Source organism: Rhinopithecus bieti, unplaced genomic scaffold (genome assembly GCF_001698545.2).
Source record: "Rhinopithecus bieti isolate Rb0 unplaced genomic scaffold, ASM169854v2 scaffold_41114, whole genome shotgun sequence".
Lineage (NCBI taxonomy): Eukaryota > Metazoa > Chordata > Mammalia > Primates > Cercopithecidae > Rhinopithecus > Rhinopithecus bieti.
This window is the reverse complement of record NW_016817363.1, coordinates 824,024-850,502: the sequence shown is the minus strand read 5'-3', so window position 1 is coordinate 850,502 and position 26,479 is coordinate 824,024. Positions and strand designations below refer to the sequence as shown.

General features: G+C 36.5%; 1 protein-coding gene and 1 pseudogene across 1 annotated transcript in view; one reads left to right on the top strand and one right to left on the bottom strand.

Annotated features, from left to right (window-relative positions):
• The window catches only part of ZBTB20 (zinc finger and BTB domain containing 20), an 804,541-nt gene that overhangs the window by 32,816 nt on the left and 745,246 nt on the right, over positions 1-26,479 (top strand). The window lies entirely within an intron of this gene.
• Positions 1-26,479, bottom strand: part of LOC108517849 (nuclease-sensitive element-binding protein 1-like) — a 182,150-nt pseudogene that overhangs the window by 3,700 nt on the left and 151,971 nt on the right.

Sequence of the window (26,479 nt, the reverse complement as noted above, 5' to 3'; positions counted from 1 at the left end):
ACTATGTGTACTATTTATATAATGGGTTAGGTATTCAGGCTTCTATCCAGTAGGGATCTACACATCATACACTTCTGTTAAACCTGATATTTTTAAGGAGGTAAGATTTGAGAGGATTTCCTTCTTTATATGACATACCTGTCAGTCAACATGATATTCAGAACCCATTGTTAAGTACCTTTCTAGGCAGGGAAAAGAACCAGTTTCAGTTTGGATATGTTTGAAGTACTCTGTTCTTGACTCATATTCCTGTATTGACCCAGCTCCTTGATATTTTACATTTTAAGTTGTGGATTAATGCATATCTGTAACTGGTCCAGGATGTATTGCTAACTTGAGGTGACGGGTTAATCCACCACCATTGTTTTGCTGCAACGATAAAATTGCAGCAGGCAAGCAGGTTAGCTTTAGTGCATATTAATGGTGAGCATATCATGGTACATGAAGTTGGTACGATAGAAGAAGTGTACAATTCAAGTGCATGTGCATGTGCAATATTTCTGTTCTAGTTTGCTTAGAAGGCAGTTTGAATATCATTATAGTGGTATAAAAGGCAGTAACTTGATCAAAGTTCTAGGTGAGAAAGTTTTTATTTCTCTGTATCAGAGGGATGTGCTGTGGAGGACAATCTGAAGATAAGAATACCAACAATAGAATCATCTTTTTTTTGTTTTACTGATTTTCAAATAGCGTATGTCTTTCTGTTATGTTGAAAATTTTCACTATGTTATCCATTGAATGATTTAACATATACCCAAATAAAGATTAGATTGATGTTCCATATGAAGATCTGCTGAAAAATGTGTGTATATATATAAATTTTTTAATAGGTACTCATGACATTTGACTAAATCAATCAACTAATAAGTATCATTGAATTATTGGCCTCATCAAGTAGTAGACAAACAATTGCTTCCTGGGTTTGTGGGTGTGATATTATTTATAATTTTATTTAATCATTTACTAATTCACTGTGCACCTATTATGCTGGGGATAGTATTTGGCATAGTAGGGAATGTAAAGATGATTAAGACAGTCATGTCTACTAAAAATGTGTAGTCTAGTGGTATAGTATAGTAAATTTCTTAGATTTGACCCTTACTATAATAATATGTTAATTCCTTAATTATTTCACATGATAAAATTCTAATTATTATCATTATGATCACATATTTAATTTACATCTTCAGTGTTCTGAATACTGAATTTAATGTACTACCAATATATTAAACAGACTATAATCCCTGAAAGATAAAGATAAAATATTATAAATATAAATATAAAATATTATGGTAAAAGCACTTTCATAATTTTAAATGGTTTTAACTGGTTTTTAATCTTTTCACTCTCTTTTGTTGGATTCCTTTATTTGGGAGAAGACAGGGGAAGGGACCGTTGGCATGTTGGCATTTGGTGTTGAAAATCCAGTGTGAATATAAACCCTATTGCAGGAAGTCAGGGACCCCAAACAGAGGGACCAGCTGAAGCTGCGGCAGAAGAACGTAAATTGTGAAGATTTCATGGACATTTATTAGTTCCCCAAATTAATACTTTTATAATTTCTTATGCCTGTCTTTACTGCTGTCTCTGAACATAAATTGTGAAGATTTCATGGACACTAATCACTTCCCCAATCAATACCCTTGTGATTTCCTATGCTTGTCTTTACTTTAATCTCTTAATCCCATCATCTTCATAAGCTGAGGAGGATGTATGTCGCCTCAGGACCCTGTGATGATTGCATTAACTGCACAAATTGTAGAGCACGTGTGTTTGAACAATATGCAATCTGGGCATCTTGAAAAAAGAACAGGATAACAGCAATGTTCAGGGAACAAGAGAGATAAGACTTCTGGCTGCTGGTGAGCTAGACGGAACAGAGCCGTATTTCTCTTCTTTCAAATGCAAATAGGAGAAATATCGCTGAATTCTTTTTCTCAGTAAGGAACATCCCTGAGAAAGAGAATGCACCCTAAGGGTAGGTCTATAGACGGCCCCCTGAGGGTGACAGCCTTTTACGGTTGAAGCTGAAGGGATGAAATAAGCCCCGGTCTCCTGTAGTGCTCCCATGCTTATTAGGATGAGGAAATTCTCGCCTAGTAAATTTTGGTCAGACAGGTTGTCTGCTTTCAAACCCTGTTTCCTGGTAAGATGTTATCAATGACAATGCGTGCCCAAAACTTCGTTAGCAATTTTAATTTCGCCCTATCCTGTGGTCCTGTGATCTTGCCCTGCGTCCACTTGCTTTGTGATATTTTATTACCTTGTGAAGTGTGTGATCTCTGTGTTGGTACCAGAAACTGAGGCAATTGCAGGAGTCGCTGATGGCCTCACAAATCTTAACCCTGTCACTTGGGTTAAGACCATCGGAAGTGCTACTATTGTAAATTTCGTATTAATCCTTATGTGCCTGTTCTGTCTGTTGTTAGTCTGCATGTATACCCAGAAGTTCCAAAGAGACAGCGACCATCGAGAATGAGCCATGATGACGATGGTGGTTTTGTCAAAAAGAAAACCAGGAAATGTGGGGAAAAGAAAGAGAGATCAGACTGTTACTGTGTCTATGTAGAAACAAGTAGACATAAGATACTCCATTTTGTTCTGTACTAAGAAAAATTCTTCTGCCTTGAGACACTGTTAATCTCTAACCCCACCCCCAACCCTGTCCTTACAAGAGACATGTGCTGTAGTGACTCAAGGTTTGATGGATTTGGGGCTGTGCAGGAAGTGCTTTGTTAAACAAGTGCCTGAAGGCAGTATGCTTGTTAAAAATCATCACCATTCTCTTAATCTCAAGTACCCAGGGACACATACACTGTGGAAGGTTGCAGGGACCTCTGCCTGGGAAAGCTAGGTGTTGTCCAAGGTTTCTCCCTGTGTGATAGTCTGAAATATGGCCTTGTGGGAAGGGAAAGACCTTATTGTCCCCCAGCCTGACACCCATGAAGGGTCTGTGCTGAGGAATTAGTAAAAGAGGAAAGAAGGCCTCTTGGCAGTTGAGATAGAGAAAGGCATCTGTCTCCTGCCCCTCCCTGGGCAATAGAACGTCTTGGTGTAAAACCCGATTGTATGTTCTATTTACTGAGATAGGAGCAAACTGCTGGAGGTGGGACGTGCTAGTGGCAATGCTGCTCTTTATGCACTGAAAATGTTTATGGAAATATTTGCATATGTACATCAAGGCACAGCACTTTTCCTTAAACTTACTCATGTCACAGAGATCTTTATTCATATGTCTTTCTGCTGACCTTCTCCCTACTGTAACCCTATTATCCTGCCGCTTCCCCTTTTTCTAAAAGATGGTAAAGATAATTATCAATAAATACTGAGAGAACTCAGAGACCGGTGCCGGCATGGGTCCTCTGTATGCTGAGCCCACATTGGGTGCCAGATGAAGGGGTGACCTGCCCCTCCACACCTGTGGGCGTTTCTCATCAGGTGGAATGAGAGACTTGAGAAAAGAAGGAGACACAGAGACAAAGTATAGAGAAAGGAAAGTGGGCCCAGGGCACTGGTGCTCAGCATACAGGGTTTTACACCAAGACGTTCTATTGCCCAGGGATGGGCAGGAGACAGATGCCTTTCTCTATCTCAACTGCCAAGAGGCCTTCTTTCCTCTTTTACTAATTCCTCAGCACAGACCCTTCACGAGTGTCGGGCTTGGGGACAATCAGGTCTTTCTCTTCCCACGAGGCCATATTTCAGACTGTCACACGGGGAGAAACCTTGGACAAGGACAACACCTAGCTTTCCTAGGCAGAGGTCCCTGCGACCTTCCACAGTGTATGTGTCCCCGGGTACTTGAGATTAAGAGAATGGTGATGACTTTTAACAAGCATACTGCCTTCAGGCACTTGTTTAACAAAGCACATCCTGCACAGCCCCAAATCCATCAAACCTTGAGTCACCACAGCACATGTCTCTTGCAAGGACAGGGTTGGGGGTAGGGTTAGAGATTAACGGTGTCTCGAGGCAGAATAATTTTTCTTAATACAGAACAAAATGGAGTATCTTATGTCTACTTGTTTCTACATAGACACAGTAACAGTCTGATCTCTCTTTCTTTTCCCCACAAAACCCAAGAGGAGACTTTGGATTTTCTGATTTCTAGTTCCATAACATGCAAGGTGAAGAGCCACAGGAGACGAAGGTGGAGGGATAAGTAGGTGCCTATCATGAAGTGCCTTATATATGCCATACTAAGAAGCCAGAAATGAAGTGGGATCCTCTGAAGGGTTTTNGCTGCGGCAGAAGAACGTAAATTGTGAAGATTTCATGGACATTTATTAGTTCCCCAAATTAATACTTTTATAATTTCTTATGCCTGTCTTTACTGCTGTCTCTGAACATAAATTGTGAAGATTTCATGGACACTAATCACTTCCCCAATCAATACCCTTGTGATTTCCTATGCTTGTCTTTACTTTAATCTCTTAATCCCATCATCTTCATAAGCTGAGGAGGATGTATGTCGCCTCAGGACCCTGTGATGATTGCATTAACTGCACAAATTGTAGAGCACGTGTGTTTGAACAATATGCAATCTGGGCATCTTGAAAAAAGAACAGGATAACAGCAATGTTCAGGGAACAAGAGAGATAAGACTTCTGGCTGCTGGTGAGCTAGACGGAACAGAGCCGTATTTCTCTTCTTTCAAATGCAAATAGGAGAAATATCGCTGAATTCTTTTCTCAGTAAGGAACATCCCTGAGAAAGAGAATGCACCCTAAGGGTAGGTCTATAGACGGCCCCTGAGGGTGACAGCCTTTTACGGTTGAAGCTGAAGGGATGAAATAAGCCCCGGTCTCCTGTAGTGCTCCCATGCTTATTAGGATGAGGAAATTCTCGCCTAGTAAATTTTGGTCAGACAGGTTGTCTGCTTTCAAACCCTGTTTCCTGGTAAGATGTTATCAATGACAATGCGTGCCCAAAACTTCGTTAGCAATTTTAATTTCGCCCTATCCTGTGGTCCTGTGATCTTGCCCTGCGTCCACTTGCTTTGTGATATTTTATTACCTTGTGAAGTGTGTGATCTCTGTGTTGGTACCAGAAACTGAGGCAATTGCAGGAGTCGCTGATGGCCTCACAAATCTTAACCCTGTCACTTGGGTTAAGACCATCGGAAGTGCTACTATTGTAAATTTCGTATTAATCCTTATGTGCCTGTTCTGTCTGTTGTTAGTCTGCATGTATACCCAGAAGTTCCAAAGAGACAGCGACCATCGAGAATGAGCCATGATGACGATGGTGGTTTTGTCAAAAGAAAACCAGGAAATGTGGGGAAAAGAAAGAGAGATCAGACTGTTACTGTGTCTATGTAGAAACAAGTAGACATAAGATACTCCATTTTGTTCTGTACTAAGAAAATTCTTCTGCCTTGAGACACTGTTAATCTCTAACCCCACCCCAACCCTGTCCTTACAAGAGACATGTGCTGTAGTGACTCAAGGTTTGATGGATTTGGGGCTGTGCAGGAAGTGCTTTGTTAAACAAGTGCCTGAAGGCAGTATGCTTGTTAAAATCATCACCATTCTCTTAATCTCAAGTACCCAGGGACACATACACTGTGGAAGGTTGCAGGGACCTCTGCCTGGGAAAGCTAGGTGTTGTCCAAGGTTTCTCCCTGTGTGATAGTCTGAAATATGGCCTTGTGGGAAGGGAAAGACCTTATTGTCCCCAGCCTGACACCCATGAAGGGTCTGTGCTGAGGAATTAGTAAAAGAGGAAAGAAGGCCTCTTGGCAGTTGAGATAGAGAAAGGCATCTGTCTCCTGCCCCTCCCTGGGCAATAGAACGTCTTGGTGTAAAACCCGATTGTATGTTCTATTTACTGAGATAGGAGCAAACTGCTGGAGGTGGGACGTGCTAGTGGCAATGCTGCTCTTTATGCACTGAAAATGTTTATGGAAATATTTGCATATGTACATCAAGGCACAGCACTTTTCCTTAAACTTACTCATGTCACAGAGATCTTTATTCATATGTCTTTCTGCTGACCTTCTCCCTACTGTAACCCTATTATCCTGCCGCTTCCCCTTTTCTAAAAGATGGTAAAGATAATTATCAATAAATACTGAGAGAACTCAGAGACCGGTGCCGGCATGGGTCCTCTGTATGCTGAGCCCACATTGGGTGCCAGATGAAGGGGTGACCTGCCCCTCCACACCTGTGGGCGTTTCTCATCAGGTGGAATGAGAGACTTGAGAAAAGAAGGAGACACAGAGACAAAGTATAGAGAAAGGAAAGTGGGCCCAGGGCACTGGTGCTCAGCATACAGGGTTTTACACCAAGACGTTCTATTGCCCAGGGATGGGCAGGAGACAGATGCCTTTCTCTATCTCAACTGCCAAGAGGCCTTCTTTCCTCTTTTACTAATTCCTCAGCACAGACCCTTCACGAGTGTCGGGCTTGGGGACAATCAGGTCTTTCTCTTCCCACGAGGCCATATTTCAGACTGTCACACGGGGAGAAACCTTGGACAAGGACAACACCTAGCTTTCCTAGGCAGAGGTCCCTGCGACCTTCCACAGTGTATGTGTCCCCGGGTACTTGAGATTAAGAGAATGGTGATGACTTTTAACAAGCATACTGCCTTCAGGCACTTGTTTAACAAAGCACATCCTGCACAGCCCCAAATCCATCAAACCTTGAGTCACCACAGCACATGTCTCTTGCAAGGACAGGGTTGGGGTAGGGTTAGAGATTAACGGTGTCTCGAGGCAGAATAATTTTCTTAATACAGAACAAAATGGAGTATCTTATGTCTACTTGTTTCTACATAGACACAGTAACAGTCTGATCTCTCTTTCTTTTCCCCACAAAACCCAAGAGGAGACTTTGGATTTTCTGATTTCTAGTTCCATAACATGCAAGGTGAAGAGCCACAGGAGACGAAGGTGGAGGGATAAGTAGGTGCCTATCATGAAGTGCCTTATATATGCCATACTAAGAAGCCAGAAATGAAGTGGGATCCTCTGAAGGGTTTTAAGTGAGGAAATGACTTCTTAATTCTATTGAGAAAAAGCACTTCAGCAATTGAGTCTGGAAGAAGGGGTATAAAGAAAGCAGACCAGAGCCTGTGAGACTGTTAGAAGACAATTAATGGAAATCAGGGTGAAGTATAGTGAGGGCATGAACTGAAACAGCGACTGTGAAGCTATGAGGAACGTAAGAGGAATAGATTCAAGAGATTTTTAGGAAGTAGAATTGGTAAGATTTGGGTACTCTATCGGTGGAGGGTGGAAGTTGGGTGCTGTTAAAGAAAAAGAGAAGTTTAGGATGACTCTCAAGATATTTTTCTTGATTACCTGGGTGGTGCCATTTGCAGAAAAAAAAGGACTATTTTAGGAGTAGGAGTTTGGTGGCCAGCAAGAGGTCAGGAAGGAAGTGAGGGTAGAAACTTAGGAAAGATATAAAAGATTCATTTGAATTTCAAACACAAATTTATCTTGCTTTGAGAAAACATGATGTGATTCTGTAACCTGAAAGAGTAAAAGTTAGAATAAGTGTGTTATGCTGAAGCTGAATAAGGGGAATGAGTTTCATGGTAGAGTATTGATTAGGGAATTTCTGCTAATAGAAAATAGGATGTCCAGAGTCAAATATTTATTTTTGGAGACATTGTTTCCCAGATTTTCTTTAATGACAGCTTTCCTCCATTTCATATCCAAAAGCTAGACTGGCTTATTCAAATGTGTTAACCTTAGAATGTGTCTGGGAGTCTTTGGTGAGTCACTACTTTAAAGGGCTATCTATTTGAGGAGGCACTATGGTAATGAAAGCAAGTCAAATACCAAATGTATGGATTGCTATTTAAATAACCTTGCACAAACCACTTAACCTCTTTGGGTTTCCATTTTCCCACTTTTAAAATAAGAGGGTTGAATCAGATGATCTCTGATAACCTTTTTATAGTAAGAGCCCTATGATTTTATGACCCTGTGAATAGCATGATTATAGCTGTAGGATTAACATCTTCAGGAAATTTAACAGCAGACTTCCAGTTAAACTTGGTGATTGAACACATGTTTTTCCTTGTTCCTTCCTAGTAAGGGAGTAAAAATTTGAGCAAAAGACTAAAAAATATATAAATCCACAGGCATAAGGAAGAGGAAGCAACATATTAAAGAGACCCAACTTTTGCAAGATGTAAAGGAGGAATTGGCAGAACTGGGAAAGCTGAATACATGTGACTGGAGAGTGTTGTGTCAATGAGAAACAAGACAGTTCATACTCCAGAGCCTGTTTAAGAATTAGAGGCAGTATGTCCTGTGGAAAACAGTAGCTGAAGTAAAAATAAAGTATAATTAATATACTCGGAGAGATAGCAGAAGATACTGCTTCTATGAAACATGACAAGATTGTATAAAAAGAAGAAATAACTAGACAATAAGCACTCTTATAATAACTGAAATAATAGCTTTTATATGATTGAAATTTTCCTGAAAATAGAGCAAAAAAAGTCAAATAAATGGAAAATAGGATAGTAAAGATAAAATCAGACAAATGATTCAACAAATCTGATTAATGGGAAATTCAGAAGGCAGGCGAGAGCAAAGAAAATGATAGGGAGGAAACTGTTATAAAAGTATATGGTAAAATTTTTCAGCTCTAAAGGACATGAGGTTCCAGTTTGGAAGGGTCTTCTGAGTGCCCATAAAAATGTGAAAGCAAATCCATGCCAAGATACATAATTGGAAAATTTCAGAATAGCAGTAATCAATAGATGATAATAGAAAGTTCCAGGGAGAAAATATAGGCCCCATACATTGGACTCAAGAACCAGAATGGTATTTGATTTCTTAATGACAACATTCAAAGCTAGAAGATGTGGTTTTAAAATTCTGAGAGAAGGCTGGGCACGGTGGCTCACGCCTGTATTCCCAACACTTTGGGAGGCTGAGGCAGGTGGATTACCTGAGGTCAGGAGCTCGAGACCAGCCTGACCAACATGGTGAAACCCCATCTCTAAAAAATTTAAAATTAGCTGGGTGTGGTGGCACATGCCTGTAATCCTAGCTACTTGGGAGGCTGAGGCGGGAGAATCACTTGAACCTGGGAGGTGGAGGTTGCAGTGAGGCAAGATTTTGCCCTTGCACTCCAGCCTGGGAAACGAGAGCGAAACTCTGTCTCATTAAAAATTAAATAAATAAATAAATAAATAATTATGAGAGAAAATTACTCTTAACTTCGAATTCCACACCCAAACTACCAATTAGGTATAAGGGTAGAAAAAACATTTTTATTTTTAGACGCATTGCTCTCCAAATATACCCCCCACATTTGCTTTCTCGGGAATTGTTTCAAGGATATGCTACATCCAAATGAGGAAAAACTGAGGAGGAAAGACCAAGATAGAGGGTTCAGGAAACATGTGATTAAAATGAGATGAGAAACGTGAAGGGAAGTTCCTGGATAACTTCGGTGCATTGATCTTAAAAATAAGCAGTCTTTCTTTACTTGAGCTAGATGATGGAGAGCTCCAGAAAGGGATGTCTTCAGGGGAAAGAATTAGAATGGGATTCTTCATGTGTAAGAGTGTGAAATATTATATTTGTAGAGGTTTTACATTTCTGTTGCAAACATTGGGAATGGGGGGGGGGCAAAATGACAATATTAACTCTAGGAAGGAAATATTGTTACTACTCAAGGTACCAAATGTATTCAAAAATACTACTTCACTGATTACTGGGAGGATGAAAGAAAGGGAAATGAGGTAGTGTCAAAGAACTAAGTCTTCTGCCATGATAGGAAGTTAATATGTCTGAAATTTATAAATAAACATAACAGTATAAGCATATTATTTAGAAATGAGGCAAACACTAAAATGAGTTTTGGCAGAGGGTCAAAGTTTTGGATATGGGATGCTATATTTTGTATAAACTTTGTGGTCCTATTTAACTGGTAAACTGTGTGTGTGTGTGTGTGTGTGTGTGTGTGTGTGTGTGTGTGTGTGTGTGTTGCTTTGACAATAATGAGAAACGATAACTAAAAATTCTAACAGATTTCTAAATGCTATGAGCTGAATGTTTGTGTCACCTCAAAATTCATATATTTAAAACCTAATCTTTAATGTGATGGCATTTATACATGGGACCTTTGGTAGATAATTAGGCCATGAAGGTGAGGCCGTCAAGATGGGAATAGTGCCCTTATAGAAGCTTGCTTCCATTCTGTCTCTTGGCCCTCCATCATGTGAGGACACAGTGAGAAGACTACTATATGCAAACCAGGACAAGGGCATTCAACAGAACCTGGTCATGCTGGCATTCTAATCTCAGACTCCTCAGCCTTCAGAACTGTGAGAAATACATTTTTGTTGTTAAACTCTGTTGTTTAACCAAGTGTGTGATAATTTGTTATTATTGCAGCTTGAACTAAGATACCAAGTATTTTGGACTTTGATTTTTCAGGTAGTAGATTAACTCATGATGAACTGTATATATTTTCATTATTTGCAGGAATTAGAGTTATACCTTGACATTATATTTGAAGGGGTTTTCGTATGCCATTTGAATGGTAAAAGCAATGATGAAGAATCTAAAAGTTGTTGCTACAATTCTGAGACCTTAAATATATGTTACAAAATTTAAAAAGGCATTAACTATTGATGGCTAAGGAGAAATAGAAAATGACAGATAAACTTTCATTTGGTTTGGTATAATCATAAGACAAATTAAACATAGTTGCTTTGTTAAACAAAGAATAGTTTCCCTTCATTCTAAGTAGTTTTTAAATACTTAATATATTTCTCCCCTCAAAAACTTTGCATGGCTAGTGCATCTATGCTCACAGAATGTTTTAACTGTTTGCTGACTCATTAGCTATTCATCTGTAGCTAATATGAGGCACTTTTGTTGTGGTTTACAAAAATATGGAGGTTATGTGATTTGGTGCATGCATTTCAGAATTTAGATTGTCTTTTAATAATCAAAACATGCTTTGCCAAAATCTAGTATAAGTGTGCTCAAAATATCAAGTGACTTTTGAATTTTAAAATAAAACATTCCAACAATAAAACCCAACAGCAAACAAACAAAAAACCCTAGAACTTGTCTTGTAAACAAAAGTGTTTAGCAGACATCCTTAAACCTCCTTGAGAGAAATTTTAGAACATAAGAGAGGCAGAGGCAGAGACCAAGATAGAAAGGGGGGAAATTTCTCCTTGAATTTTTCTTTGAACCAAGGACATTTGGTTTTGGGAGGAAAAGAAGGAGAGAAGAAATGAAGAAAGAACATGATTTGTCTCAAAGATTTATTTTGTAATTGATTGTAGCTTATAAAGGTTTTCATTGATAGTGTATGGGAGAGAGAATTGTAAGTTTCAGTGCCGACACTTTGAAGAGTTGCCCTGTTATTGCAGCTGCTTGGGCAGCCTTGCTCAAACATCAATGGTGCATTGTGGCAGTTTGCTCTGCTTCCCTGTTTCTGATGGACGTTCTCCAGGCAGTGAAGGGCAAAGGGGCTGGCAATGCTGGTAACTGGCATAATAGGAGTTGTTGGATCAGTTTTGAGTGTATGTGTGTGAACTGAACATTTAATGACAAATTCTGTGTTATGGTTAGTCTAAGCTGAGTATCAGAATGTACTTTATGTTCAATTAATGTAGACTGGAATGTATTTTTATATTGTCATTTTATAGCATAGAGTGTATAATGTGTAGGGTGCATAATTTGTAGTGGTTGGTAAAAAGGACCAATGCTTGCAGCCTGAACAAAAAAAAATTCAAGATGCACTCAGATATAATCACACTGAAATATTTCCTTCATAAAATAAATAATTGACTTTTACTGTTCATAATATTGTATTTTTTTAAGGATACCCATATTAAATAGTTTCAGCTGTTTGTGAAAATCTGTTCTGATTTTTTTTTTACCCTCTTTTGTGTGTGTACAAGAACACTCTAATTTACTCTTTTAGAATCATAAACTTTTAGAAGAGATTTGAAAAGTCACCCCAGACTGAATAGATAGAGGCATTACTTAGGAGAATATGACATAATGTTCAGAGATGACACAGAGAAGGCAGAGATGATGAGCAAATATTTTGCCTATATTTTTCTTTGCCAAGAAGAATAATCTTCAAATTAGAAGAAATGAATGGAAATCAATAAATTGATTAATAGGAGACTATTTTGGCAAATTTACAATCAAAGTCCATAGTTTGGTAACTTTTCTTCAAGAATGATATTGACCATAATTTTTTTAAAAACTTGCATATTTATATAATGTGTGTTTTTCAAAGCATCACAATGTATGTATTCACTGAATCCTTATCGGAATCCTGAAAAGTAAACAGGGATGACTATTTGCGTTTTACAGGTGAGGAAACCAAAAGGAAGCAACTAGCAAGTTTTAAGCAGTAGGCAGTAGGTCATACATTTTCACTTATTCTCATTTAGTAATCACCATATCCCAAGAAAATATTGTGTCAACTGAAAGTAAATATTTTTTTTTTCAAGCCACACTGCTGTCTGTCAGAGCAACTGGAATCCAAACCTATGGACTTTTGCTCCAAAGTCTATACTTTTTTTTAGCTGAACATAACTTCCAGAAATGATCACATTTGGAGAATTGGAAGATATAAAATAATAGACACAAGCAAATATATAAAATATTAAAGATAAAATAAAGATGAATTCTCTAACCTATAGAGTTAACTTTATCTCCTGCAAAATTCTGAAATATTGAATAGATTATTTGTGAGCATGTAGAAACCAAAGTGTTATTTTACCAAGAACAAGTCATGTCATACTAATCTCATTTCTCCTTTTCTGATAAAGTTAACTAGGTTGTTAGCTAAGAAAATTTTGCAAACATATATATCTTGGTGTAAACAAGGAATTTGACAAAATGATGGCAGTTGATTTAGGGAGATTCATAAGTTATTTGAAAAACTTCACCCATATAGTCTTGTTTAATTTTCTTTTCTGAGGCAAGTATTTGTGAATAGCCTACTACATACGAAGCAATTTACTATCCACTGTGGGATACCTTTTTTGAAAAAGAGAGAGTAAAACATGGAAGCTCCTTTCAAGAACTTAATTGCTTAGTATAGAAGCTAAGAAGAAAAATATAAATCACATAAATGCCCTGTGATGAATATCTTAAGAAAGAATCCTCTCAGCATGGATCTGGGGAAAGCCTTCCTGTAGAGGTGGCATTTTAACTGAAATTGAATTATGGATAGGGTTTGCATATAAAGAAATAGGGGGAAAGTTTGTAAGTGATAACATTAGCTCACATTCATTGACTATATATTGTTTCCTTTATTCTTCATAACAATCATTTTGAGGTAGATTCTATATTATTATTTCTACATAGACATAGTAATATGAAGTCAAAGATGCTTTAAGTATAACTTGCTTTATAAACTAGTTGGATCAGGATTTGAACTTAAGACAGTTTACCCTAGATCTCATTCTCTTAAAAATAGAATCAAGAAAATGGCTGTTAAAAAGGTTGTTTGAGTAACGATACAAAATTCAACATGGCTAGAATATAGGTATGCCCAAAAGAAGATAGTAAGTGACCTTGTTTGATCTTGTTGTCTTAAATAGTATTTTATATATCAGTGGTTTGGGTGAGAAAATAAGAAAATGCTATACAATTTTCAGGTTGTTCAAAGATAAAGCACTGAATAAATATAATTCCTGTATTTTATTTCAAAATATTAACAACATAACTAGATACCATATAAAAGACATGGTTGTCTTTTATATATATATAAAATATGTATATTATATGGCATATATTTATATACCATATAAATATGATATATATTTATATTTATACCATATAAATATGATATATATTTATATTTATACCATATAAAAGACATAAACCCTGAAATTTGTATGACATAATAGGGAGAGGTATACACTTAAAAATAATGTCTTCTGTTGCATAGAAAAAATTTTAGCTTGGATATACTTTCCTGATCATAATGTACAGAAGGGAAACCTAAACAGAGCACAGTGATCACACTGAGATTAGGACATAGAAATTTAAATTCAGGGAGATGAGGCAGTAGAATTTGCAGGTAGAATACTGGAGGAAGGGAGATATATAGACAAGGAGCTTCAGAAATCTGCAAAAGGATTGCCTTGAGCCTACTGAATGCTGAATATTAAACTGTGCATACTTTGGGTAAACCTCCAGAAGGCCGGCAAAGAACAACCAGAAAGCTGAAGACGTGAACCACTCCTAGAGCTTTCGGGGATTGGAAGTGTTTGAGTTTTTTTCAGCCAAAGCAGAGAGACTTTGTTAATAGCCAGGGAAAAGAGATCCCAAAAAGGATAATTCTTTTTCAGTAGGGCCTAACAAGCCTGCCCTAATAGAACTTAAGAATAAGACTCAAAAGAACCAAACTGATCTACAAGCTATTAACCAGCCTGCCAGAAAAATGTCTAATAGTCTAATACTTTGTAAAGGAATTTAACAAAATTCAGCAGTCCAACAACAAAAAGTTTATGATGAATGACATCAAAATAAAATGTACGTTAAATGATAAAGCTGAAAAATGTGATACGTAACTGGGAAAAAAATTACCAATGAAAAAACATTCAAAAATGACAGAGATGATGGAATTAGAAGAAAAATATTTTGTAACAGCTATTATAAATATCAAGGATTTAAAGGAAAACTTGACTATGATGAAGAGAAAAATGAGTGACATAAAAGGGAACTAAATGGAACTTTTAGAGATGAAAACATATTTGGAATGAAAAAGTTTATTACATTGGTGTAACAGGATATTAGATACTACAGAAAAAGGATTAGTGAATGTGAAGACATAGCAATAGAAACTATCCAATCTGAAGCACACACACAATCTGAGAAAAAAGATTGAAACAGACACACAAATATAACCTCAGAGATTTATGGGACACTATGAAGCAGTTTAACACGTATGTTAGTCCTAAAAAGGAGGTGGGGAAGGAAGGCAGAAAAATTACTTGGACAATGAAAGGCTTTAATATATATATATATATATATATTTGTGCATATAGTATATATATTATATGTAGTATATAATATATAGTGTGTATATATAGTAAATAAATAAAAATATATATAGTAAATAAATAAATATGTGTGTGTGTATATATATGAAGTCTTGCTCTGTTGCCCAGGCTGGAGTGCAGTGGCGCATCTTGGCTCACTGCAACCTCTGCCACCTGAGTTCAAGCAATTCTCCTGCCTCAGCCTCCTGAGTACTTGGGACTACAGGCAAACCCCACCTTGCCTGGCTAATTTTTGTATTTTTTTTTTTTTTTTTTTGAGACGGAGTCTCGCTCTGTCACCCAGGCTGGAGTGCAGTGGCCGGATCTCAGCTCACTGCAAGCTCCGCCTCCTGGGTTTACGCCATTCTCCTGCCTCAGCCTCCCAAGTAGCTGGGACTACAGGCGCCCACCACCTCGCCCAGCTAGTTTTTTGTATTTTTAATAGAGACAGGGTTTTGCCATGTTGGCCAGGCTGATCTCAAACTCCTGACCTCAAGTGATCTGCCTGCCTCAGCTTCCCAAAGTGCTGAGATTAGAGGCATGACCCACCATGCCTGGCCACTGAAAATATTTCAGATTCAACTAAAACTATATTTACAAAGATCTAGAGATTTCAACTGAAAGTAAGAGGAGAAAAATGAAGGAAATTGCATCAAGACACATGATACTAAAATTGTTGAAAACAATTGATAACAAGAAAATCCCAAAAAGAGACAGGAAATGGAGGCATTGCATACAGGAGGAAGACACAAATATTAAATACTTCTTGTTAGAAACAATACAAACTAGAAGACTTAGAATTTCATTGGTATGGTTTGGTTATGTCCCCACCCAAATCTCATCATGAATTGTAGTTACCATAATCCCCGTGTTGTGGGAGGGACCCATAGGAGGTAATGTAATCATGGGAGTGGTTTCCTCATGCTGTTCTCATGATAATGAGTGATCTCTGATGGTTTATAAGGGGCTTTCCCCCTTTTTGCTCAGCACTTCTTGCTGCTGCCATGTGAAGAAGGATGTGTTTGCCTCCTCTTCCGTCATCATTGTAAGTTTCCTGAGGCCACCCCAGTTGTGTTGAACTGTGAGTCAATTAAACTTCTTGCCTTTATAAATTACCCAGTCTTGCGTATATCTTTATTAGCAGTGTGAGAATGGACTAATATAGACATTTTAAAATGCTGAAAGATAAAAAGTCAACCTAGAATTCTATAAAATAAAGATTTTTGGGGACATAAGAGTTGAAAGAGAAATCATCACCCACAGACAAGCACTACAAGATGTGTTAATGGAAGTTCTTCAGGAAGAAGAAAAATGAAACCAAATAAGATGGAAATTTATAATAACACAAAGAGGAGTACCAGAAATGGTAAATACATGAGTAAATATAACAAACTTTTTTCTTTTAAAATTTTATTTAAAAGATAACTCTTTGCAGCAAAATAATTAACAATGTATTGTGGGTTATATAGTAGATGTTTGACATAAATTACATAAATAATTGGAGCAGGGAAATAGAAATGTGTTGTTGAAATGATCTGATATTATATATGAAGTGGTATATTATTATTTCAAGGTAGCCTTGATAAGTTAAAGTTACATATTGTAAACCTTACAATAGTCATTACAAAATAAAGAGATATAACAGTAAGGTCAAAATAGAGATAAAATGGAACATTGGATACTCAACTAATTCAAAAAAAGGCAGACCAAGAGAAAAAAAAAAAAAAAACAAAGAACACATGAGACAGAAAAGAAATAGGAAGTTAAAGTTAATGGATTTAAACTTACTCATATCAATAAATGCAATGACAAAAATTGCAGTCAGTAATTGCAATGACAGTTGCAATAGCAGCTCATCCACCAGGGGTGCTGGAGAAGACAGAAGGATGATGAAATGGTGTTGACTGTTTTGACTCTATAATAATTTTGAAAAATATGTTTAAGTAATTAGAATATGTAGATTATTTTTATTCTAAACAGAGCATTTATACAAGCACATATATTCTGGAATAGATAAGCTCAAAGTATGCTGCAACAGAATGACTCCAACTCCTTGAGGCTCTCATTAGACACAAACCTGTTATTGTTAAGTAGCTATGTCTCAATCCAAATTTTCTGGCTAAGTAAAAGAGAATAAATTCTTTCTTATTCTACTTCTTTGCTCCTCCTTTTCTCATATTAAGCCCAAGCACCCTATAATGAAATATGGATAACCACTTACGTAAATGGTATAGCAAAATTGAGATGGTAAGATTTGGCTACTAAAGATCTAGGTAGCTTTATGATTTATTATTTTCTGGATGTAAACAGAAGATCTTCCTGATGCTATCCACATACCCTCAGGCAACCATTAGTATAGTTCGGTATTTTAAAAATGACTTTTGAAGAGAAGATACTTTTAAAATGCAAAATGGCAACATATAATAAATATTATTCTATAAGCTAACTTTTTAAAATGCGAAAATATGAAAGATGCTTGTTTTTCAGGTATTTATGTGTATCAGTGCCCATGACTCTTTGCAAATCATGCGTGACTTGTATGATTATTTCTTTAGGATAAAATCATTGTCAGGTTGCAGGGGCATGAGTGAGCACATATAGGGTTATGATACATATTGCCAGAATACTCTTCAGAAATTCTTTACCTCTCACAGGATTGTGTTAGTTTCTCTACCCTTTCATTGATACTAAACATTTTCAGTCTAAGCCAAGGTAAAAAGTGATACCCATGACCTTTTCATTTTGTATTTCCTGTATTTTTTGAGTATCTCTTTATACGTTTACTAGTCATTTGAACTACTGTGAAATTTCTATTCACTTACTCGCATGTTTTTTATTCTGCTGTAAAAATGTTTTACATACTCCCATACATGCTTATATGTATCTCATTATTTTGTAAGACTGTATTTTAAAGATATTCCCTTTTTGACATATATAAAATATTTTCACCCTTTGGCATTTTACTTCTAACTTTTATATGGAATTATTGACTCTAAAGATGTTTTCAATTTTTATGTAGTCATATCTCTCAACTTTTTGAGGGTTTCTTTACCTTGGATTATGCTAAGGAACATTTTTCTACCCCAAAGCTATGAAAATATTCCTAGTGTTTTCTTATAAGACATTTATTGTATTGTTTTCTATAATTAATTTCAATGCTCTGTATTTATTTTAGTGTATAAATTTCACTTGCTTAGCTAATGAAGTAAACATGAGCCAGCAAAATATTATGAAACATAGTAAACTTCTGTGATTGATAATGATAAAGTTATAATATTAATAGCAAAATAAAAAATGACATTCATTGAGCTTTTATTGTCTTCTAGGGACAGTGTTTTTTAAATTCTTTATCTTTACAACAATGCGATATGTTAGATATTCGTATCTCTATTATCTCATTGTAACGGTGAAGAAACAGATTGAGTAGCTAGCCCTGATTTTTCATACTGGGTGTTTGCTATCTATTGTCATCTAACAAATTACCAGATACTTAGCAGCTTAAAACAACAAACATTAATCTCACTATTTCTGTAGGTCAGGAATTTGGGGGCTGCTTTACTGGGTGTTCTAACTCAGAGCCTCTTATAGGTTGCAGTGAAGATATTGGCCAGGTCAGTGGTCGTCTAACAAATAGAGAAATTTGTTTCCAAAATGGCCTAATCCTCTGGTTCTTGGTAGGAAGTCTCAGTTTCTGACCACAAAGTCCTCTCTGTAAGGCTGCTTGAATGTCCTTATGACATGACAGTTGGTTTCTCCCAAGGCTAGTGGTCAGTGAGAGAGAGAGGTTACCAGGAGGGAGCAAAATATTGTAAGTTAGGGGGAGCAAAAATTTGTAAGTTAAAATTACTCTGTGGCTATATATATTAGTGATAGGAGAAAGAAGTCCAACAAACTGGGACCTGCATTGTGTACATGGCTTTGTCTCAAGGAGCTCCTGGAATGTTTGTCTGCTGTCAGGAGAACATGGACTCCTATAAAAGTTTTGATTTCTGTAAGAACTCAGACCTGAGATTGAAGACCTTCTACATGAATTAGCAGGAGAATTGAGGCAAGTCCTAACCCTTCTTATAATTAATTTCTGCATTTTCCTGATGCCTGTAAGTCACTCTAAGAGTAAAATACTGAGTGTGAAAAGCATAAAGAGCTAAGAAAAATCAAAATTATTGTGTTACTTTTATGAATACGTGTAGGAATTTAATAATCCCACTATGGACCAACCTGGGAGCCATTCCTAGTTTTTTATTTGTTTTATGATTTATAATAATCAGAGTGTCAAATCAGTTGATTTTGTATTATCTAAGTAATTGTTGCTTGCACGATAATGGTTAACCTTAAATATTCCTCCTGTTTGGCAAATTATTAATTATGCATTATTAATTTTCACTGAACTATGTAGTCTTAGCCTAGAGAGACTCAAAATAGAACATGCTGTAGTGTTCTAATGGAATACTTGACTGGGAAAATATTTGAGTTGGGGTTCTAATGCTGCTACTGAGTAAGTGCAAAAATGTGAGATAATTCATACCATCTATCTAAACCTAAGTTCTTCATTTTTAATATTAAGACGTTAGTTGAGAAGCTTACAAACTTGCTATGATTCAAATTGTTGAACTTAAATTAAAAAAGTTTAAAGAATAATTAAACTGGATGACTATTGGTTATTTCAGTGCTTTCCTGGAAATACAAATGAAAAAGAACAACTGGCCGGGCGCGGTGGCTCAAGCCTGTAATCCCAGCACTTTGGAAGGCCAAGATGGGCGGATCACGAGGTCAGGAGAGCAAGACCATCCTGGCTAACACGGTGAAACCCCGTCTCTACTAAAAAATACAAAAAAATTAGCCGGGCGTGGTGGCGGGCGCCTGTAGTCCCAGCTACTCGGGAGGCTGAGGCAGGAGAATGGCGTGAACCCAGGAGGTGGAGCTTGCAGTAAGCTGAGATCCACCCACTGCACTCCAGCCTGGGCGACAGAGCGAGACTCCGTCTCAAAAATAAAAAATAAAAAAGAAAGAAAAAGAACAACCTATGTTGAAAGTTGACATGGTGGCTTTTATTGCTCCCTATAAACAGATCATTTGATATTTTTATCATAATAAGTATTTTTTCACAGCTATTTCTCTATAGTTTGTTTCTTCATAAGTTGAGTCATAGGCTTTCTGTCTTGGGTGTGTGAAAAGCATTGTGTATTTCAATGCCTCACATGTTAAAATTTGGAATATTTAATTTTACAAAGCAGATATTGATTAATGGGAGACAATCGGCTACGATTATGCCTACAGAGTAAAGAACTAATTTAAACAATTTAACATGAAAGCCCAATTTAATTGAAATTGCAATCATTAGTAGTTTATGGGACAGTTTTTTGCAATGTAGTGATTAACCAACCACAAACTAAACCCAATAAAAATCTTTGCAACGTGTCCTAATACCAATACATTCTGTTGTTTTCATCATTTCTTCCTCTTTATTTTTCTGGATATTATCATCTTCATCTCTTAGAAGTTTCATTCAGAATTTAAGTATCAGACTGGTTTATAGGGCATTCAAATAATATAAGCAGAGAATAAATTATTTGCAGGTTTCAATATGGAAATTCTTAAATTATAGAATGTATGTGTATTCTAATGAAAGAATGAAATACAGTAGAATCTCTTCAATAAATATAAGTTAATATACACATATTTAATTTACACAAATTTAACTATGTGCATTCATTTAAAAAAGAAATGTATATCAAATTATTGAGCAAGTACTCTCACTGTTCCACTTAAATAAGCTTTTGCTGATTAGTGAACTCACCGCTCTGAGAGAGATTGGAGTTATGGTTGGCTTCCATCCCTGTTTACTTCTCAGGATGTGGGCATCTTGCCATTCTGAATGGTTCTAATATTTGATGACACCAAAAAATACATACCTTTGACCTAAAACCAATTCAGTTACTTTATATGGGTTTGAACTGAAATAAAAGCAAAACAAACAAACAAACAAGAAACAGTTCCAACGATGAAGGAAAAGAAAAGCTCTGTTGGATTTATAGGGAGAAGATTTATAGTCTCCAATGTGTTATATCTTTTAAAGGGATAGATCAAATATTTTAAAGTCACTATTTCTCGTTTGGATTTCACAGGAAAACAACATAGGCTTTGTTTTGTACTTCTTTATCTGTGGTTAACAATATTTAGTTCAGGGTGAATTGCTATTCTTGAAAGGGGAGCTAAAATGGCTAAACCACAGCAGAGAGAATTATAGGCAGTGATGTCAGCATTCAGATTAGCCTTTACTGGGGGTTTTAGTGAAGAGTACAAAAAACTGAAGAGTACAAAAAACTGAATGACCATAGAGATTGATTAGCTTAAAGATTTTTGAAATTAATAAAAAATTCAATTAAAGAAAATTATTAATAAAAACAATTCAAACATCAAAATGTTTACAGTGCTCATTTTACAGTGATGGGATTCTGAATAATTTTATTTTCTGAAATTTCTAGCTTTTTGCATTTTCTGAGTTTCCTATAATAGCTTTTATGGTTTATAGTGAAAATTAGATATACCTCAAACATGATAACAAAACTCTCAGTAATTTAAATTTATGATTTCTTAAATTAGCTCACTTTTGTGTGTGTGTGTGTGTGTTTGTAGGATAATCAGTGATAGGAATGAAAACTTGACAAGCTTCTTCCTGAACGAGGTATTTGTCTTCTAGTTTGCAGGAAGATGATGNTTAAAGAAAATTATTAATAAAACAATTCAAACATCAAAATGTTTACAGTGCTCATTTTACAGTGATGGGATTCTGAATAATTTTATTTTCTGAAATTTCTAGCTTTTGCATTTTCTGAGTTTCCTATAATAGCTTTTATGGTTTATAGTGAAAATTAGATATACCTCAAACATGATAACAAAACTCTCAGTAATTTAAATTTATGATTTCTTAAATTAGCTCACTTTTGTGTGTGTGTGTGTGTGTTTGTAGGATAATCAGTGATAGGAATGAAAACTTGACAAGCTTCTTCCTGAACGAGGTATTTGTCTTCTAGTTTGCAGGAAGATGATGAATTTCCATTTATTATTACAGCATAATTATAATCTCATCTCTTTAACTCCATATTTCTTTATTTTATTTTATTTTATTTTATTTTTTGAGATGGAGTCTCGCTCTGCCGCCCAGGCTGGAGTGCAGTGGCCAGATCTCAGCTCACTGCAAGCTCCGCCTCCCGGGTTCACGCCATTCTCCTGCCTCAGCCAGCCTCCGGAGTAGCTGGGACTACAGGCGCCCGCCACCTCGCCCTGCTACTTTTTGTATTTTTTTAGTAGAGACGGGGTTTCACTGTATTAGCCAGGATGGTCTCGATCTCCTGACCTCGTGATCCGCCCGCCTCGGCCTCCCAAAGTGCTGGGATTACAGGCTTGAGCCACCGCGCCCGGCCCATATTTCTTTAGTAGACAAGATAGTACTGTGGTCTAGTCACTTTTTGTTTTGTTTTGTTTTTTTGTTTTTTTGTTTTTTTTGAGAAAGAGTCTCGCTCTGTCATCTAGGCTGTAGTGCGCTGGCCCAATTTCGGCTCACTGCAACCTCCGACTCCCTGGTTCTAGCGATTCTCCTGCCTCAGCCTCCCGAGTAGCTGGGATTACAGGCATGTGCCACCATGCCCAGCTAATTTTGTATTTTATTAGAGATAGGGTTTCACCATGTCGGCCAGGATTGTCTGGACGGACCTCGTGATCTGCCCACCTCGGCCTCCCAAAGTGCTGGGATTACAGGCGTGAGCCACCCTGCCTAACCATACTTTTATCTTTAGAAAGTTTTACATATCATTAAATTGTGGCTAAAGTCTCATCAATTAGGATTTCACTGGTATCGTTGGCTCTGTGTCCCCACCCAAATCTCATGTTGTATTGTAATCCCTAATGTTGGGGAGGGAGTTGGTGGGAGGTGATAAGATCGTGGGTGCAAATTTCCCCTTGCTGTTTTCATGATAGTGAGTGAGTTCTCACCGAGATCTGGTTGGTTAAAAGTGTGTGCACTTCCCTCTTCACTTTCTCTCTCCTGCTCCTCCATGGTAAGCCATGCTTGCTCCCCTTCACCTTCTGCCATGATTGTAAGTTTTCTGAGGCCTCCCAGCCATGCTTCCTGTACAGCCTGTGGAACTGTTAAGTCAGTTAATCCTCTTTTCTTCATAAATTACCCAATTGGAGGTAGGTCTTCATAGCAGTGTGAAACTAGATGAGGACAGAAAATATAATTCTAAATGTATGATAATTCTTTGGAGAAAGAACTTGCTGAAATTTATCTTACAAAAGACAGGTTTGTCAAACACAAAGATATTATGGCCAGCATTTCTAGAATGATTTCTCGCCAATTTAGGAGAGCAAACTATTTTGAAGGTATAACAGTAACAACATTAATTCCTGTCCCAACAATTTACTAATCAACAGCTCTTACTACCTATGAATATCTATGTATTCATTTAAAAAAGAACCTCTTAATATTAATCCTGGCCCCTATTAGCTTTAATTTGTTGGTCTGTAAACTCCTACCCATCTGTCATATCAGGTTAAGCATCACTTTCTCAGTGAAATCTTCTCAAGTATGTCAATTTTTTTTCCCTCAGATGCTATCATGGAATCTCATTTTCTCTCCAAAATCTATTTATAATTATATAATAATTTTATGATTATTGATTAATGTCTGTTTCCCACAAGGCATTAGTAATATGAAAACAGAATTGTGTCTGCTTTTACTTCTCATTGTCACCATAGGAACTAACATACTACCCCAAATATTATAGGATCTTAATAGTCATTTAATTATTATCTAAATGTCTGAATGAATTATTGAATGAATGTACCTAGCAAAATATTTAGCCAAGATACCTTAAGCTTTAAGTTTTAGTATTGGGGTAAAATTTCTGTTAAATCATTAATAATTTAAATAACAGCATTTTGGAATTTCTGAGTATTGGAATTGAAGCTTATACCTGAAATTGAAGACTGTGCTCAAAATGATAGATCATTATTTTAAAACAAAATTTATAATTTTGTCTTCTTATGATTTTGGATTGACTTTGTTTTCTATTGTTTCTAATAGAGTTGTAGAGTAGCTTTCATCTTATTACCATCCTTTTATTGTTACCCTTTTCTGTAGGGAAAACTACACAGTGATATTTTAACCATATGTCCATATCAGTGGACATATTGATCATAGCCTTTAATCAGAACTGTCATATGCACATAAAAGTTTTGGTAAAAGTTCCCTATATTTACATGCCAGTTAGCCTGTATGCGTGAGATGGTGTGTGACTGCCTATTTATGGTAGGGATTATAGAAAGTGAAATAAAAGTTAAGAAATGATTGAGAGATTCAGAGGACCCATAGGAATGCATATATTCTTAAAGTATCATAATTTATAAAATATATTAAAATTGTTTTATATAAACAAACATAAAAGTGATAATATATTCTAGTTTTGATTTCTAAGATGAAGAGAGCTTAATTCATTCACTTAGTCATATATTTATCAAATGTCATACATGCCCCCAANTTTTTTTGAGAAAGAGTCTCGCTCTGTCATCTAGGCTGTAGTGCGCTGGCCCAATTTCGGCTCACTGCAACCTCCGACTCCCTGGTTCAAGCGATTCTCCTGCCTCAGCCTCCCGAGTAGCTGGGATTACAGGCATGTGCCACCATGCCCAGCTAATTTTTGTATTTTTATTAGAGATAGGGTTTCACCATGTCGGCCAGGATTGTCTGGACGGACCTCGTGATCTGCCCACCTCGGCCTCCCAAAGTGCTGGGATTACAGGCGTGAGCCACCCTGCCTAACCATACTTTTATCTTTAGAAAGTTTTACATATCATTAAATTGTGGCTAAAGTCTCATCAATTAGGATTTCACTGGTATCGTTGGCTCTGTGTCCCCACCCAAATCTCATGTTGTATTGTAATCCCTAATGTTGGGGGAGGGAGTTGGTGGGAGGTGATAAGATCGTGGGTGCAAATTTCCCCCTTGCTGTTTTCATGATAGTGAGTGAGTTCTCACCGAGATCTGGTTGGTTAAAAGTGTGTGCACTTCCCTCTTCACTTTCTCTCTCCTGCTCCTCCATGGTAAGCCATGCTTGCTCCCCCTTCACCTTCTGCCATGATTGTAAGTTTTCTGAGGCCTCCCAGCCATGCTTCCTGTACAGCCTGTGGAACTGTTAAGTCAGTTAATCCTCTTTTCTTCATAAATTACCCAATTGGAGGTAGGTCTTCATAGCAGTGTGAAACTAGATGAGGACAGAAAATATAATTCTAAATGTATGATAATTCTTTGGAGAAAGAACTTGCTGAAATTTATCTTACAAAAGACAGGTTTGTCAAACACAAAGATATTATGGCCAGCATTTCTAGAATGATTTCTCGCCAATTTAGGAGAGCAAACTATTTTGAAGGTATAACAGTAACAACATTAATTCCTGTCCCAACAATTTACTAATCAACAGCTCTTACTACCTATGAATATCTATGTATTCATTTAAAAAAGAACCTCTTAATATTAATCCTGGCCCCTATTAGCTTTAATTTGTTGGTCTGTAAACTCCTACCCATCTGTCATATCAGGTTAAGCATCACTTTCTCAGTGAAATCTTCTCAAGTATGTCAATTTTTTTTCCCTCAGATGCTATCATGGAATCTCATTTTTCTCTCCAAAATCTATTTATAATTATATAATAATTTTATGATTATTGATTAATGTCTGTTTCCCACAAGGCATTAGTAATATGAAAACAGAATTGTGTCTGCTTTTTACTTCTCATTGTCACCATAGGAACTAACATACTACCCCAAATATTATAGGATCTTAATAGTCATTTAATTATTATCTAAATGTCTGAATGAATTATTGAATGAATGTACCTAGCAAAAATATTTAGCCAAGATACCTTAAGCTTTAAGTTTTAGTATTGGGGTAAAATTTCTGTTAAATCATTAATAATTTAAATAACAGCATTTTGGAATTTCTGAGTATTGGAATTGAAGCTTATACCTGAAATTGAAGACTGTGCTCAAAAATGATAGATCATTATTTTAAAAACAAAAATTTATAATTTTGTCTTCTTATGATTTTGGATTGACTTTGTTTTTCTATTGTTTCTAATAGAGTTGTAGAGTAGCTTTCATCTTATTACCATCCTTTTATTGTTACCCTTTTCTGTAGGGAAAACTACACAGTGATATTTTAACCATATGTCCATATCAGTGGACATATTGATCATAGCCTTTAATCAGAACTGTCATATGCACATAAAAGTTTTGGTAAAAAGTTCCCTATATTTACATGCCAGTTAGCCTGTATGCGTGAGATGGTGTGTGACTGCCTATTTATGGTAGGGATTATAGAAAGTGAAATAAAAGTTAAGAAATGATTGAGAGATTCAGAGGACCCATAGGAATGCATATATTCTTAAAGTATCATAATTTATAAAATATATTAAAATTG